This window comes from Peromyscus eremicus, chromosome 1 (assembly GCF_949786415.1).
Source record: "Peromyscus eremicus chromosome 1, PerEre_H2_v1, whole genome shotgun sequence".
Lineage (NCBI taxonomy): Eukaryota > Metazoa > Chordata > Mammalia > Rodentia > Cricetidae > Peromyscus > Peromyscus eremicus.
This window is the reverse complement of record NC_081416.1, coordinates 160,297,963-160,312,236: the sequence shown is the minus strand read 5'-3', so window position 1 is coordinate 160,312,236 and position 14,274 is coordinate 160,297,963. Positions and strand designations below refer to the sequence as shown.

The window sequence follows — 14,274 nt, the reverse complement described above, 5'->3', positions numbered from 1 at the left end:
AGCTCTACCAATATCCTGAAATACCCTCCTGAAAGGGGGATTTCCATGTCAGGATTGCCTTCTTTCACTAGCACACACCACAGCCTCCATGGCTACTATAAGTCTCCTGGCATCCTTTCCAACCAATCCCATCTGTTAGCTCAGAATCTGACCTTCGCATTGGCTGCTGCCCCGTTTATGACATCATTCTCCCTCCAACCCAACCTACCAACCCTGGTAGGTTCTTGGGGTTGCCATGGCAATGCCTGTAAACAAATTTGGATCATCACAGGTCACCTGTGACCAGTGACCAGTAAATGCTGTCTGATACCAGACACACTTGCGACTTAGGTCAGCTGATCAGATAAGAACAACCAATTCTCTTGCTCCATTGTACTGTGGACTGCTGATACTCTCCCTCTGACCATGGCGGGTAAGGAAAAAAATTTTAAAGTATTAAAAAAATATGGGATCACTTCTCCCTTATTTTTACTACACTTCTAAATTTTTGTGTAATGGTTATATTATTGATGCTGATAGAGATACTGGAAATGAATGTCACATTTAGATTTGGTTCTTACTGGGGTTAGAAAATATGGGTAAAGAAAAAAGACAAATTGCAGAGATGACCCTGATGTACACAAAGGCAGTTGGGAACTGCATGTTACAGATCACTACAGATTAAATAAAAAGAAAGAGGACATTATCATGTCGCAACCCATTATTATGCAGCCACATTGTTGAGATTAATCTAGGTAAAGGTTTCCTGTCACATATAGAATACAATATCCAGCTCTAGTCCCTGGCTCTTATACTCTATCCAGCCCATCTTCCACATCATCCTCCACAATATTTGGTTGTGTTGGATGTTATCAACATGGGCTGGGTACTCCACAGTCAGTTGTTCTCTGGACAAGAACTGACACATTAGTGTGTTGCAGGAATTTTCACAAGGATTCCCAACTAGGAGAGTTACAAGAAATTAACAAATACTGTGGAAGTGTTCATTGAAGAATCAATTTAACCAACTTTTAATTAAGAAACAAACTTATTCAGAGATGAACCACGTGCTACATTAGAAATCTCAAACTGTCACTTGAAATATAGGCACTCAACATGAAATGTTATCAGCAGGTTTTATTCATGTAGTCATTTTGGATGTGTGCTGAATTTATACAAAAAATAAGAAGTAATTACTTACATAAAAAGTAGTGGGGAACAAGAGAAGGTAGATGGGATTCTTAGCTAAATACACTTCTTATCTATGAAATTCCTGATACATCATTTCATTAAGAAAGCTCACAGTAGAGCCAAGCTTGGTGGACATGGAAAGAACCTACAATGCCAGCACTCTGATGCAGAGGCAGGCCAGTCTGTGTGATTTCAAGGTCAGACTGATCTAGGTAGAGAATCTCTCTCTCTTTCTACATAGAGAAAGACTTGCATAGAACAGGACAAAGGCACAGGTATGAGAAGTTGTCTAAGGTTCTGCTACTTTAAACACTTCTGTTCTGGGACACAAGTGTGACAGTACCACATCAGGTATCAGAACAACACAAAGCAGGGCAAAGAAGGGTGTTGTCTAGTCAGAGCAAGGGTCAACGTGGATCAAGCAAGGAAGTGCTTGCCCACACAGGAAGAACAGGCAGCTCATCAAATGAGTGTCATCCTATCCATTACCAAGAATCATTCTGAACCATTTGTTTGGATTATGTGAGGGAAAATAGGTCCCAGACTCTCCTAGACAGGACAAACTGCAGATAACAAAGCTTCTCACATAAGCTACACAGATTCCATCTCACTGTTCTTTCCACTTTCCTCTTCCTTCCTACAGAAAATTTCCAAAGTGCACCTTTCCTTGGGAAAGAATGTGCTCTGCATTCCCCTGTGCTTGTGCTGAGGAATGCCACGCCCTTAGCAGGAAGTGTGTGCAACTTCTCCAGGGTCTCCACCCCAGCTGTGAGTTCAGCATGGCTGCTGCCATCAGACTCCAGCACTTGTTGACAGCAGCTCATGGACAGTGCCTACTCCTACCTACCAGCTGGCACAACCATGGTGACTGCGCTGACTGATCAGGGCCAGAGCTCTGCCTCAGCACTCTCCTATCCAGGTGTTCTCCAGTGGGATCCCACGGGAAGCACTGACAGGAGGGGAGCTGCACTCCAGGACTTCACTGTAACTGTCATTGACCAGAATACCACATTCTCTTCCTTTTCTATGACAGCCCAGGGTGACAATATTTTAGATCCCAATTCCTTAGTCCTCTCGTATCCAATACTATCTGCCAGCCTTGTTCAGGCCACACCACGATAGGTACCAAATCAAGGATACAGCCTGGCACCTTCCTACCAGGAGGGCAGCCAGGTCTATTACAATGACCTCAACAGCCTGGGCCCTCTGATGTCTGAAGAACTCAGGCAGTGCCTGCAGGCCTGTGGCTCTGTGTCCTACTCTGGGGGTCAGGCCTCTGCCCTGCAACCAGGGACGGTGATGATGCCAAAGGAGATTCAGCCAATGAATGTCCAAACACCTTTCTCCACCTCTGCCATCTACTATCCCACACCTGCTCAAGACATGGCAGACACCAGTCTTCAAGGTGAGTAAAGCCAGGAGGGGAGGACTGAGATCAGCACTCAAAGCAGACACAGCTCGCCCTTTCAGCAGTGGATGTCCTCAGGGAGAAAGGATGGGAGTCCTGAGAGCTCAGCCTTGGCCTGGCTCACCATCCTCATCTTCAGTCTCTATAATGACTGACAATTCAGGGCAATGAGTGGCACCCATCCTCCATTAAGACATGTCCAAGGACACCACCCCAGACACACACATCACTGACCTAGCTTATTAGTCCCATGCAAGGTTACACAGCAATCACCTCCATCCTAATCTATTCCACTCCAAATCTGTCCTAGAAGAAGTATTACTCACAGATTCCAAGTGCTGGAACCACAGTTCTCTTCAAAGCATAAGTGCATTGAGAGTCCAGTATACCCGGTGTACCAGTGTACAACTGCTAAGTTGGGCAAAGCTTCTCTCTCTCTCTCTCTCTCTCTCTCTCTCTCTCTCTCTCTCTCTCTCTCTCCTCTCTCTGTTTCTCTCTGTCTCCATATTATAAATGCTAAGTTGGGCTAAGATTTTCTTTCTCTTCTCCCTCTACCATTCACCATGCCCCTCCTTCTCTCTCACTCTCTCTCTCACTCTCACTCTTTCTGTCTCTCTCTGTTTCCTTTGTCTCTCTGTGTCTCTGTGTCTCTCTGTCTCTCTGTCTCTGTCTCTATCTCTCTCTTTTTCTTTGCTATGGTTATTCAGAGGTGACCCAAGGCTATGCATGATCCCTAGGATATGTTCTAAACTACAAACATAACACAAGCTAAAGATTTCACCTTCTTAAACCAATTTTCACATCATTAATAACAAGACTGTGAAATGAGAAGCTGGACGAAATCCAGGGTTGTAGAAATGATTGCCACGCAGGAGTGAGGAACTGGGTTTGGTTACCTGAACCCATTTAGAAAGTCAGGCAACTGGGGGCATTTGAGTAATGCCAAGAGTTGGAAGACAAGGGTAAGTTCTTGAAAATTGTGGACCAGACAACCTGCCTGATAGCAAACTTCGACGGAAATCAAGGTCACTATTACAGAGACATGGGAAAGGAAAGGGAGGACCACACCCCAAGGGAATTCTGTCACGTCCCCATGATCACTATGCATGCACACAATACAAAAACACCAAGGAAAACACAAACATCTGAGAAAACATGATATCACATGGTTACCAGAAATACGACAGTGGTCACAAGTCTCCAAACAGAGGTGCCGCCTGTGCTACTCAAGCAGAGCTCATAGGAATGCCTTCCCCACTGCTGTAGGGGTCTGAGTACTGAGGTGCACTGAAAAGTGGGGAGCACCTCACTTACCAGGCACTGACTTCTTCCTTGACTCTTTTTCAGTGGTGAAAATGGAGACAACCCTGGGATTGACAGCTTCAGGCCAGACACTCTATCTGCTGCAGAGTCCAGACCTCTGCAGTGCCTGCACCCAGGATGTCCAGAAGACACCACCTGTCCATGGGGACTAGTCATTAACTGCCCCCATTGACAGTTTTTTGGAATTCCTGCCCTTGCCTCCTGCTCTGAGCTTGGCACAAACAGAGAATAATGACTTGGATTTGATGACAGCTGATCTATCAACTCCTCTGGATATCTATGAGGGCATAAAAGAAAGCCAAGATCCATCACTTCTCCCTTTAGCACATGCCAACATGCAGCAGGCCCTGAAATACACTGATTCAGGGAGCCTAAAACAGAAGCTTTCTCCTGACAATGCCACCTTGGGAAGCAGCAGCCTTGGTCAGGATGAGCCTGGGGTGCTGCAGAGTGTGATGGGCTCCAGCATGGACTTTGCAGACATGACTACACTGGTGGCAGATATTCACCTTCCCCGACTCTTCAACTTAATCACTGAAATGAACCAATTGCAAGATCCCACAGCAACCCAATCCAAAGACACCAGGAGTGATCAAGCCCAGGAAAGCTCCAGCATCATCAGAGTACCTGTGGACCAAGTGAGAAAGCATGGCCAAAAAGCCTCTGAGATGTTTGATGTGTCTTCTCAGGACAGAATCCAGCTCCAGGACCTGGTGGAGGAAGAAGAGGCTGTGGGCAGTGCTGGGTCCAGTGTAGGGGCTATTGACAACATGCCTAAGCACATGGAGGCCAAATCCCAGAGAGCCACACCTAGCATGCCCAGCAGAGCTAGGGCTCAGGGGCAAGACAAGACAAAGAGAACCAGAGAAAAAAACTCCAAGAAAACAGAGGAACTGAAGCAGTCGAGGAACAGAGCCAAGGCAGAAGAAAACACCACCATGCCACAGAACAAGAGGAAGAGGAATCCACCCGAGCTCATCCATGACAGCTTTAAAAAGCCTCGAACTCACCTCGGCATGCACATGCTAGAATCTGTGCAAGTCTTTCACCCACTGGGGAAGAAGAGTGAGAAGAAAACTGGCATCTCCTCCCAGGCTCAGCTAAACTTCAGCAGCAACAAAGATCCTAGAAGATGCCCAGCCACCTCATCCCTTCTGGATGTGCCATCTGATGACGGGAGCCCTGGTAAAACCCCGAGCAATGCTCAGAGACCAGAGAGCAATGCTCACAGGGAGTGTCCATCTCCATTCCAGTATGAGCTGCCCCCACCTGGGAAGGTCAAGTTAGTACCTCTGCCTTTTCCAGCCCTGGACAAGCCACAAGCCAGACTGGTTTCTAGAAAGCCTCTCTCCCTGGCTTCACGCAGGGCCCCTGCAGTATACCCTGTGAGGCCTCATTCCCACTCGGCTCAGCCTTCCACATTCAAGCCATCTAAACCAGCTCCTGCCAGCACTTCTTTGGTGGCCTCTGACAAGACAGTTCTGCCTATTGCTACCAGGGCCACACGAGCTAACATAACCAACCCCATCCAGTCTTGCCCTGGGCCTCAGCTAGCTCTCCGTAGGCCAGAATCCTACAGGGCATCATCTCACACTTCACTACAGAGGGAGCTTGCCTATGCTGAAAAGAACAAGGCTCCATCACCTCCAAAACCTCAAATCCAATATCTGCTGCAAGACTTCAGCCGCCAACCAATTCCATGGAGGAAAGTCCACATTCCAGGGCCAGTCATCTCACAGCCCATCACAGAAGAGCAGAGACCAGAGAGGGAGACCATGAAGAGGCAGGCTCAACGGGAGAGAGAGAATGCTGCCAGGTACACCTCTCTGGGAAAACCACAGCTCTTCCTTCAGAGGCAGAAGGATATGGAAATTTCTACATATTTTGGCTATGTCATGTAAGGGCTACCCTAGACTTTGGAACACAGTACTATTCAACATAGAGAAGGTAAGATATAGAGACACATATACATGTATACATTGGATATAAAGACTTGGATGTACATGTTGATATGAAGGTATGCATTGAGTTAACGTGAATAATATGTACATCCAGATTTAATATATAAATGGTCAGACATAGTTTCTATACTTGTAAATATCTGAAGACACTAAAAGTGACTGGAGAAACTAAAGTCAGTTACATTTTATTCATTAGTAAGTATATATAGAGGGTTTTGATGGTTTCTTCGTATATTTGCTGTTATTCATTTATGTTGTCTAAGTATTAATATATGTTACATAAATACATCATATGATATAAGTCCCCTGGTAGTGTTATTTAAGGTAAAAGTAATTAGCCAAAACCTGTAGTGGTAATAAAATTATTCTTCTTGACTTTTATTTTTAAATTAAATAAAAATCTTTGAACTTGGTATGTTCCCTATAGTGTATACTGTTATAGTTAACACACTCCTATTCTCACCACACTTCCTCCCATTTTGAAACTCTCACCTCATCCCTTTAATTATTACTAGTCTGGGACAGAGCTCCTCCTGAAGTTTCATGAAATGAAATACAGGATTCCATGTGCACAACATCAAGCACCCACCATAAAGAGAAAATACACAAGGTTAACCAATTTCCTGAGTAGGGTCTCATTTGATTACTGTTTGTCTCAAGTTTTATCCATCTTTGAAATCATCCACTAATACTTTATTTTGTGTTTGTGTGTTTGTTTGTCGTCCACCTGAATTCCTGTGGAACACATGTGTGGAGTGCCCACAGAGGCCAGAAGAGGCCATCGGATCTCTGAGGTCTGTAACCAATAGAGACTGAAAGCCTCCAGGAGGTGTTCTGGAGTAAGCCTGGGGATACTTCCAGAAAAGCAAGTGTTCTTATCTACTGAACCATCTCATGAGCCTCAGTTGAACCCACATACTGCAAACAACATGACTTCATTTTCCCTATGGCTGAAATGACTTCACGTTCTACAAACATCCCATTTTCTTCACCCATGGCAATGCTCTTGGACACCGTGCTTGGTTCCCTAATATTCTTGAAACGGTTCTGCAGTCAACGCTGATGGGCAAGTACATCTGTAATATATTGAGTTCTTTGGAAAGGCATATATGAACCATGTGGTGGGCCAGGTTTAGGCTTTTGGAGGATCCTCCGCATTGACATCCAGTCAGGCTGGAAATCTTTCCATCCTCTCCAGCATGGTATAGCATTCCTTTCTGTGAACACTCTCAGTGGTGTCTGTCATTTCTTTTCTAATTGGCCTTGGGTGACATCTAGGAGGTTCACTATGCATTTCCCTGGTTCCTCCTCCATCTGAACCTTTGTATGTCCTCACTCTCCTTTTTAAGAAATCAGGGAGGATTCTCTTTCTCTTTGCACTTTACTACCTGGGTTGCCTTCTTTCTAATGACTTCTGTGTTTTATCTAATTCTAAATAATCTAAATATGAATCTTCTCACTGGCATAGCAATAACAAAGATGTCCTCCTGTTCTCTAGGACCCCCTCTTAATAACTATTACCTTTTTCTGGCAACAAATGCTTTACTCCCCTGAGAGACCATCTGTCAACTACAGCCAGGATTTCTGAGTGGCTGGTGTGTTGCTCCATTCTGGCCTGTCTGTGAACATTCAACTCTTACACATACTCTGTGCTCTCATACTGTCAGGGTTACTCACACTATTACCTCTGAGGCATTTGACATTTCTTGCACAGGGTGACATACAGGAAATATAACTCATTGACTTCTTAATTTGCTTTTAGTTCCTTGAGACAGGTTCTCTCTCCATGACCCTGCATGTTCAGGAACTAACTATGTTGATCAGGCTAGCCTTGAACTCACAAACTTCAGCCTTCCTCTACCTGATACTATCTCTGACTCTGCCTATGACTCTGTGACTGCCTCTGCAATTTCCATGGTACGGATCATGACACAAGAGTGTTGAGACTAAAGGAATGCTCCCACAAACTAAATGGAATCAAGTTTCTTTCTATCTATGTGGATATCCATGTTTCCCAGCATGTGATCAAGAAGCCATGTGTAAGCCAAGGTGCATTTTTCTTATCTACCCAAAATCTGAATATCTGAATATCTGCTGCCTTAGCAGAGATCCTAATAATGTCATCTAGCTGTTGTAGGAGCCTAAGTACAGAGGTGCACTGAAAGGAAGGGACATCCCATTAACAGGGACTGACTTCTTCCTTGACTCTTTTTCAGTGTTGCAAAGGGAGACATCCCTTGGAATTACACGTCAAGCCAGAGATTCCCTCAGCTGCAGAACAGAAGGAACTCTGCTACTCCTGCTCCCTGGATTACCAGATGAGGACACGACCTGTTGATGGTGGCAAGTCATTAACTGCCCCCATCACAACCTTCAGAATTCCTGGCATTGCCACATGATCCCTGCCTGGAACAGAGAATAAAAACATGCATGAGATGGCAACAAATCTGTCAATGTCTCTGGATGCCTATGAGTTCATGAAAGAGAAACATGATCTATCTCTCTCCCTTTAGCACACCCTGACATGCAGCATCCCTTGTACTTCACTGATGCTGGGAGCCTAGGACAGCTGAGAGTCAAGGATAGAAGCTTGCTTCTGACATTGTGACATTGGGAAGCAGCAGTCTTGGTCAGGATGAGCCTGGGACATGCACAGTGTGTTGGCCACCAGAATAGACTTGCAGACATGACTACACTGGTGGTAGAAGTTCATCTTCCAAACTGCTCAACTCCCTCTCTGAACTAAACCAATTCCAGGTTCCCACAGCCACCCAATGCAAAGACTCCATAGTTTTCAGAAGCGATCAGGCCCAGTAAAGATCAGGTGTCATCAGCACACCCTTAAACCAGTTGAGAAAGAAGGAAGAGCAAAGCCCTAATCTGCTTGATGGAAATTCTCTGGCCAAAATCTAGTGTCAGGACCTGGTGGAGTGACAGAGCCTTAGAACAGTGCTATGGATAGAGAAGTTGATATTGACAACATCACCCAGCATATAGGGGGCAAAGTTCAGAAAGCCACACTCTGCAGACACAGCAGACCTGGGAATCATAAAAGACAAGACCAAGTGTATTAGAGATAACTCCAAGAAAGCTGAAAGAGTTGATGCAATTAAGTCACAGAGTCAAGACAGAAGACAAGCCCACTGTCCTCAACAACAAGAGGATGTTCAATCAACTTGACTCAGATTCATTTTTTTCTGACAGTCTTCCTTGTTTCAGTTGTAGGCTATACTTGCTACAATGCCTGTGAAGCACTGATGCTATCCTGGGTATTTTCTACTTTTGTAGTAAAGTTATGATTGCTTTTCTACTTCTATGAATTGGGGCATCTGAGGAATTGTATTCACACTCTCCATAGAGTTTCATGGTGCTTCTTTCTTCACAATATCTAACCCCCAACTACTGTGTATGCCCCAAATTGTTCATTCTAACAAGGGTAAGTACAGTCTAACTCACCTAGAAAATGTTAACAATCCCAGGATGGAAAGATCCTACTTCCTGAATGCAATGATCCTCACAGGGACAAATTTGAGTACAGCAGAATGATGGAAAGCAATGGCTTAGGGAGTCCTCTGATTTTATCACTCCCTGTGTGTGGCTTAATGACAGATTTGCGCACTGCCATGAGACTACTGTCTTCATCCTACAGCTTAGGAGCAGCAGAAACACATTTGGATGTATATCTTGTAACCTTGATATTATTATTTTAATCTTTATGTATTCAAACTAAGGGTCTTGTAAAATAATCCTTATTTAAGAAGTTCAGGAAGCATTTTTCATATTAAAGCAATTTACACAATGCTATACTTGTATTGAATCCTCAATGTCATTAATTCTCATTGTACTATTCTTTAAACACATTCTTTTAAAACTATATATTGTATACTGAGCCCAGTAATTTTGTGACCAAGGCCTACACTATTCCTTAACTCTCACCAAAAATCTTAGGCATTGGTTATATGCTCAACAGCATTGTCTTCAATGTCAGGAACGGAACATGGAGGTGTGAGTATCTAGCATCCATATATAGAGATAGCATCGGGAGATATTTGTCTGGGACTAGATACATATGGTATAATATGATTATCACGAGTTACAGGAACTCTCCTGCAATCACCTCGACTACATTCATCACTTTAGCTGAAATGGTTCTGTTGTGTGTAGACATCACATATTCCTTATCCATTGCTCTCTTATTGGAAATCAGGATCAGCTAGCATAGATATTCCTGAAAAATGCTGCGATCTGTACTGATGTGCAAAGCAATAACATGTTCAATTCCTTGGATTAGTATAGATGGAAAATGAGATAGACCTGGTGTTGGTGTTTAAAGTTACTCCATACTGTAACAGAAAGAGGGTAGAATACTTCACATTATACCCACCCACTTATTGGTGTTTCCTGTGGAAGCAATACATGGAAGTCCCTTACTTTCAGTTAACTCTCCACTTCTTCTATTCTCTAGCTTCCAAAAAGACCTTTTTCCACCAGGGCCTGGTGTTCAAATGCAAGTAACATTTAGAATGACAAGTCAAGTAATCATGACTCTCCATGGCTCCTTCTACTATGTACAGTTAAGCTTCACAGCCACAGACCTGTCTATCACTGCATTAATCTGTTCAATTACTTTCTAAGGTCTCCATCCATCTGAGGTAATCACTGCTAAGATATCACAATGGGATGTTCACTAGATTTTGGAATTGAAAGTCATGCTACTCTATTCTACCCCACTGCTCTAGCTCTCAATTCGATTGGGCTCCTACTTGCAGGACACTCAATGAGCTTTGGGTGGACTGATTTGTGCATGATTCATTTCTGAGTACCAAGCAGCCATCTCACCACAGCAGCAGCCACTGAGTCTCAGCAGCCTAAACAATGACAACTCTCTCCATCAGCAACAGAAATATCAAAGGAAGACCAGCAAGGAGGCAGACTTTAACAGTTACATCTGCACCTTAACTACATTAACAGATCTACTGAGCTGGGCATGTAGCTGCTAGCTATGGCACTAGCTCAGTGTAAAAGAGGTCCCAAGGGAAAGTGCTGACAGCTCATGTGAACGCAGGAGGAGAGCTAAACAGGCCCCAGGGTCATTTTCAATGAGGACTGACAGACACTGTCATAGTAGTGCTTGTTGAGGCAGTTAGAGTAAGAAATATATATAAATGCACATCACACCCATGCCATAAGACAGTCTATGAATCCTCCTGTGAGTGACCAAGGAGAATGATAACAATAAAAACCAAAATGAGGAAACACACAAGATTTACCCATATTTAAAGAAAATATCATCTTCCTGTCTAAAAAGATACACTGAGATGGGAAATGCATTGTTCTTTTTTTTTCAAATATAAAGAAATATTGTAGGACAAATGAGCCAGCCAAAGAAACACACCCTATGAAACCAGAATAAAAATGGTAAAAGGGGCCTGTGAAAGAATCAAACTTTGGCTCTGAAACCAGAGTCAAAGAAACACACTCTGCTCCTGACCCACTAAGCACAAAAACCAACCAATCCATGAGCAAAAAAACCTACCCAACATAATCCAACCAATCTCTTGATTTTCCAAACTCAGAGATTGGAATCTGAGCAATTCTCACCCTGCAAATTCACCCTAGAAAACAGTCCCCGCTAAGAAGCCCTACATAAGCCCTGTACCTGTTCAGTCGTTAACTGCCTTTTTCCACCCTGGTAGAAGAAGCCACCCTCCTGGATTCTTCTCCTAAAATAAATCTCTTGAATGAGGTTTGGGTGAGACCTTCTTTTGTCAGAAGGGAGCAGAGCAGAGCGGGAACATTAGCCACAGTGGAGCAGAGCAGAGCAGAACTGTAACAGTTTCGCTGGGGGAAACCTTCCCCTATCAAAGTAGAGTTGTTACTTTGGGGAAAGCTTTCCCTGGAGCAGGGATGAAAGCTGCTATGCTTAAGTTGACTTTGTGCTATTCCTTAGTTCTTAAATGCCAAGATCCCTTTCCACCAAGGTGCAACACTTAGAAAAACACCTACATTGCTTATTTCATGTAACCCACCACCACATACCAACAAATGCCTTCCTCCTCCAGAGGTTCCAGTTGCTTTTTAGCCCTTACTCAGAAAAAAGCATGGCAGAGAATGGTAGAAGCCCAGGATACTGCAGAGACTGTTGCCAGGAGGAAGAAGCTTCAGTAACTGTCACACTCATTATACTTGTGGATGAAGAGAGAAGGTGGCCAGACACAATGACTGACAATTTCAAACTATAAGAAGGTTGAGCATTCCTTGGGTATATGCCCAAGGGTGTGGTATAGCTGGATCTTGGGGGAGATGGATTCCCAAATTTCTAAGAAAGCGCCATATTGATTTCCAAAGTGGTTGTACAAGCTTGCATTCCCACCAGCAGTGGAGGAGAGTTCCCCTAGCTCCACATCCTCTCCAGCATAAGGTGTCTTCAGTGTTTTTGATCTTAGCCAATCTGACAGGCATAAGGTGGTATCTCAGAGTTGTTTTGATTTGCATTTCCCTGATGATTAGGGATGTTGAGCAATTCCTTAAATGTCTTTAAGCCATTCAAGTTTCCTCTGTTGAGAATTCTCTGTTTAGTTCTATAGCCCATTTCTTAATTGGACTGTTGGGCATTTTGATGTCTAATTTCTTGAGTTCCACAAGAGCACTTGTTCAGCTATGTTCATATCAGCATTGTTTGTAATAGCCAGAACATGGAAACAACCTAGATGCCTTTCAACTGAAGAATGGATAAACAAAATGTGGTACATATACACAATGGAATACTACTCAGCAGAGAAAAACAATGACATCATGAGGTTTGCAGACAAATGGATGGATCTAGAAAAAATCATCCTGAGTGAGGTAACCCAGGCTCAGAAAGACAAACATGGTATGTACTCACTCATAGGAGGATACTAAATGTGGAACAAGGATGACTGGACTGCTACTCACATCACCAGGGAGGCCACCTGGAAAACAGGACCCCAAGAAAAACACGGGGATTGCCCAATGATGGAGAAATGGAAGAGATCTACATGAAAAGCCTGGACATGAGTGGGGGGTAGTGAAGGGTGAGGGTCGAGGGAAAGAGAGCTTGGGGAAGCAGAAGATCCCAGCTGGATCAACAACACAGAGGGAGAACAAGGAATAGGAGACTATGGTAAATGAAGACCACATGAGAATAGGAAGAAGCAAAGTGCTAGAGAGGCCCACAGAAATCCATAAAGATACCCCCACAACAGACTGCTGGCAATGGTCGAGAGTCAGCCCAAACTGATTTCTGGTGATGGGATGATTAAACACCCTAATTGTCATGCTAGAAACCTAATCCAACTACTCAAGGATCTGGATGCAGAGATCCATGGCTAGGCCCCGGGTGGATCTCTGGGAGTCCAACTGGCGAGAATGAGGAGGGTTTATATGAGTGAGAATTGTTGAGACCAAGGTTGGATAAAGCACAGGGACAAATAGCCAAATGAATGGAAACACGTGAACTAAGAACCAATGGCTGAGGGGTCTCCAACTGGATCAGGCCCTCTGAATGGGTGAGACAGTTGATTGGCTTGATCTGTTTGGGAGACATCCAGGCAGTGGGACCAGGTCCTGTGCTCATTGCATGAGTTGGCTGTTTGAAACCTGGGGCCTATGCAGGATCGCTTGGCTCGGCCTGGAAGGAGGGGACTGGACCTACCTGGACTGAGTCTACCAGGTTGATCTCAGTCTGCAGGGGAGGCTTTGCCCTGGAGGAAGTGGGAATGGGGGTGGTCTGGGGGGACCAGGAGGGGGTGGGAGGGGGGAGAACAAGGGAATCCGTGGCTGATGTGTAGAACTGAATTATATTGCAAAATAAAAAAAAAAAACTATAAGAAGGGAGACAATATAGAAAGAATGCCCATGTGTCTGAGACCAGAGTGAGATACAAGATGAACACCCAAACAACAGGGGTTACCCCTCAAGTGATTGCTACTACCAGCAACACCAAATTACAAGCATCTTCACAATGAACAGAAGACCACTGCTTCTGGAAGTTCACCATGATACTTCCCACCACTTTAAGGATACAGGTTCACCCTAGAACAACAATCAAACCCTACCAAAAAGGGATGAAAAGCAGAGAAGGGAGATATGAGTCCTGCCTGGACCAACACAGATTAAGGAAAGCATCTAAGTGAATAAACCCAAATAGAAGATTCTTGGAGTTCTTCATCCAAGGTACTCTCAATACACTCAGCCCTGTCCTTCAACACACACACAATGGAGCCCTTTGATCTCTTCCTTTGGTCATGGACTCATAAACCAGATCCAGTTTCTCACCCCGAGTTCTCACCCCGAGTTCCCTCCTCCCATGGGGTCCTCTCCTTCCTGCCCAAGGCTACTGAATTTATGTACAGTGTATGCAGAAAGCACACTCACTCCTGGAAGGTGACA

The 14,274-nt window shown here is 44.3% G+C and overlaps 1 pseudogene; it reads left to right on the top strand.

Annotated features, from left to right (window-relative positions):
* Positions 1-405: 405 nt before the first annotated feature.
* Positions 406-7,144, top strand: LOC131924726 (uncharacterized protein C2orf78 homolog; annotated as a pseudogene).
* The last annotated feature ends 7,130 nt before the right edge of the window (positions 7,145-14,274 follow it).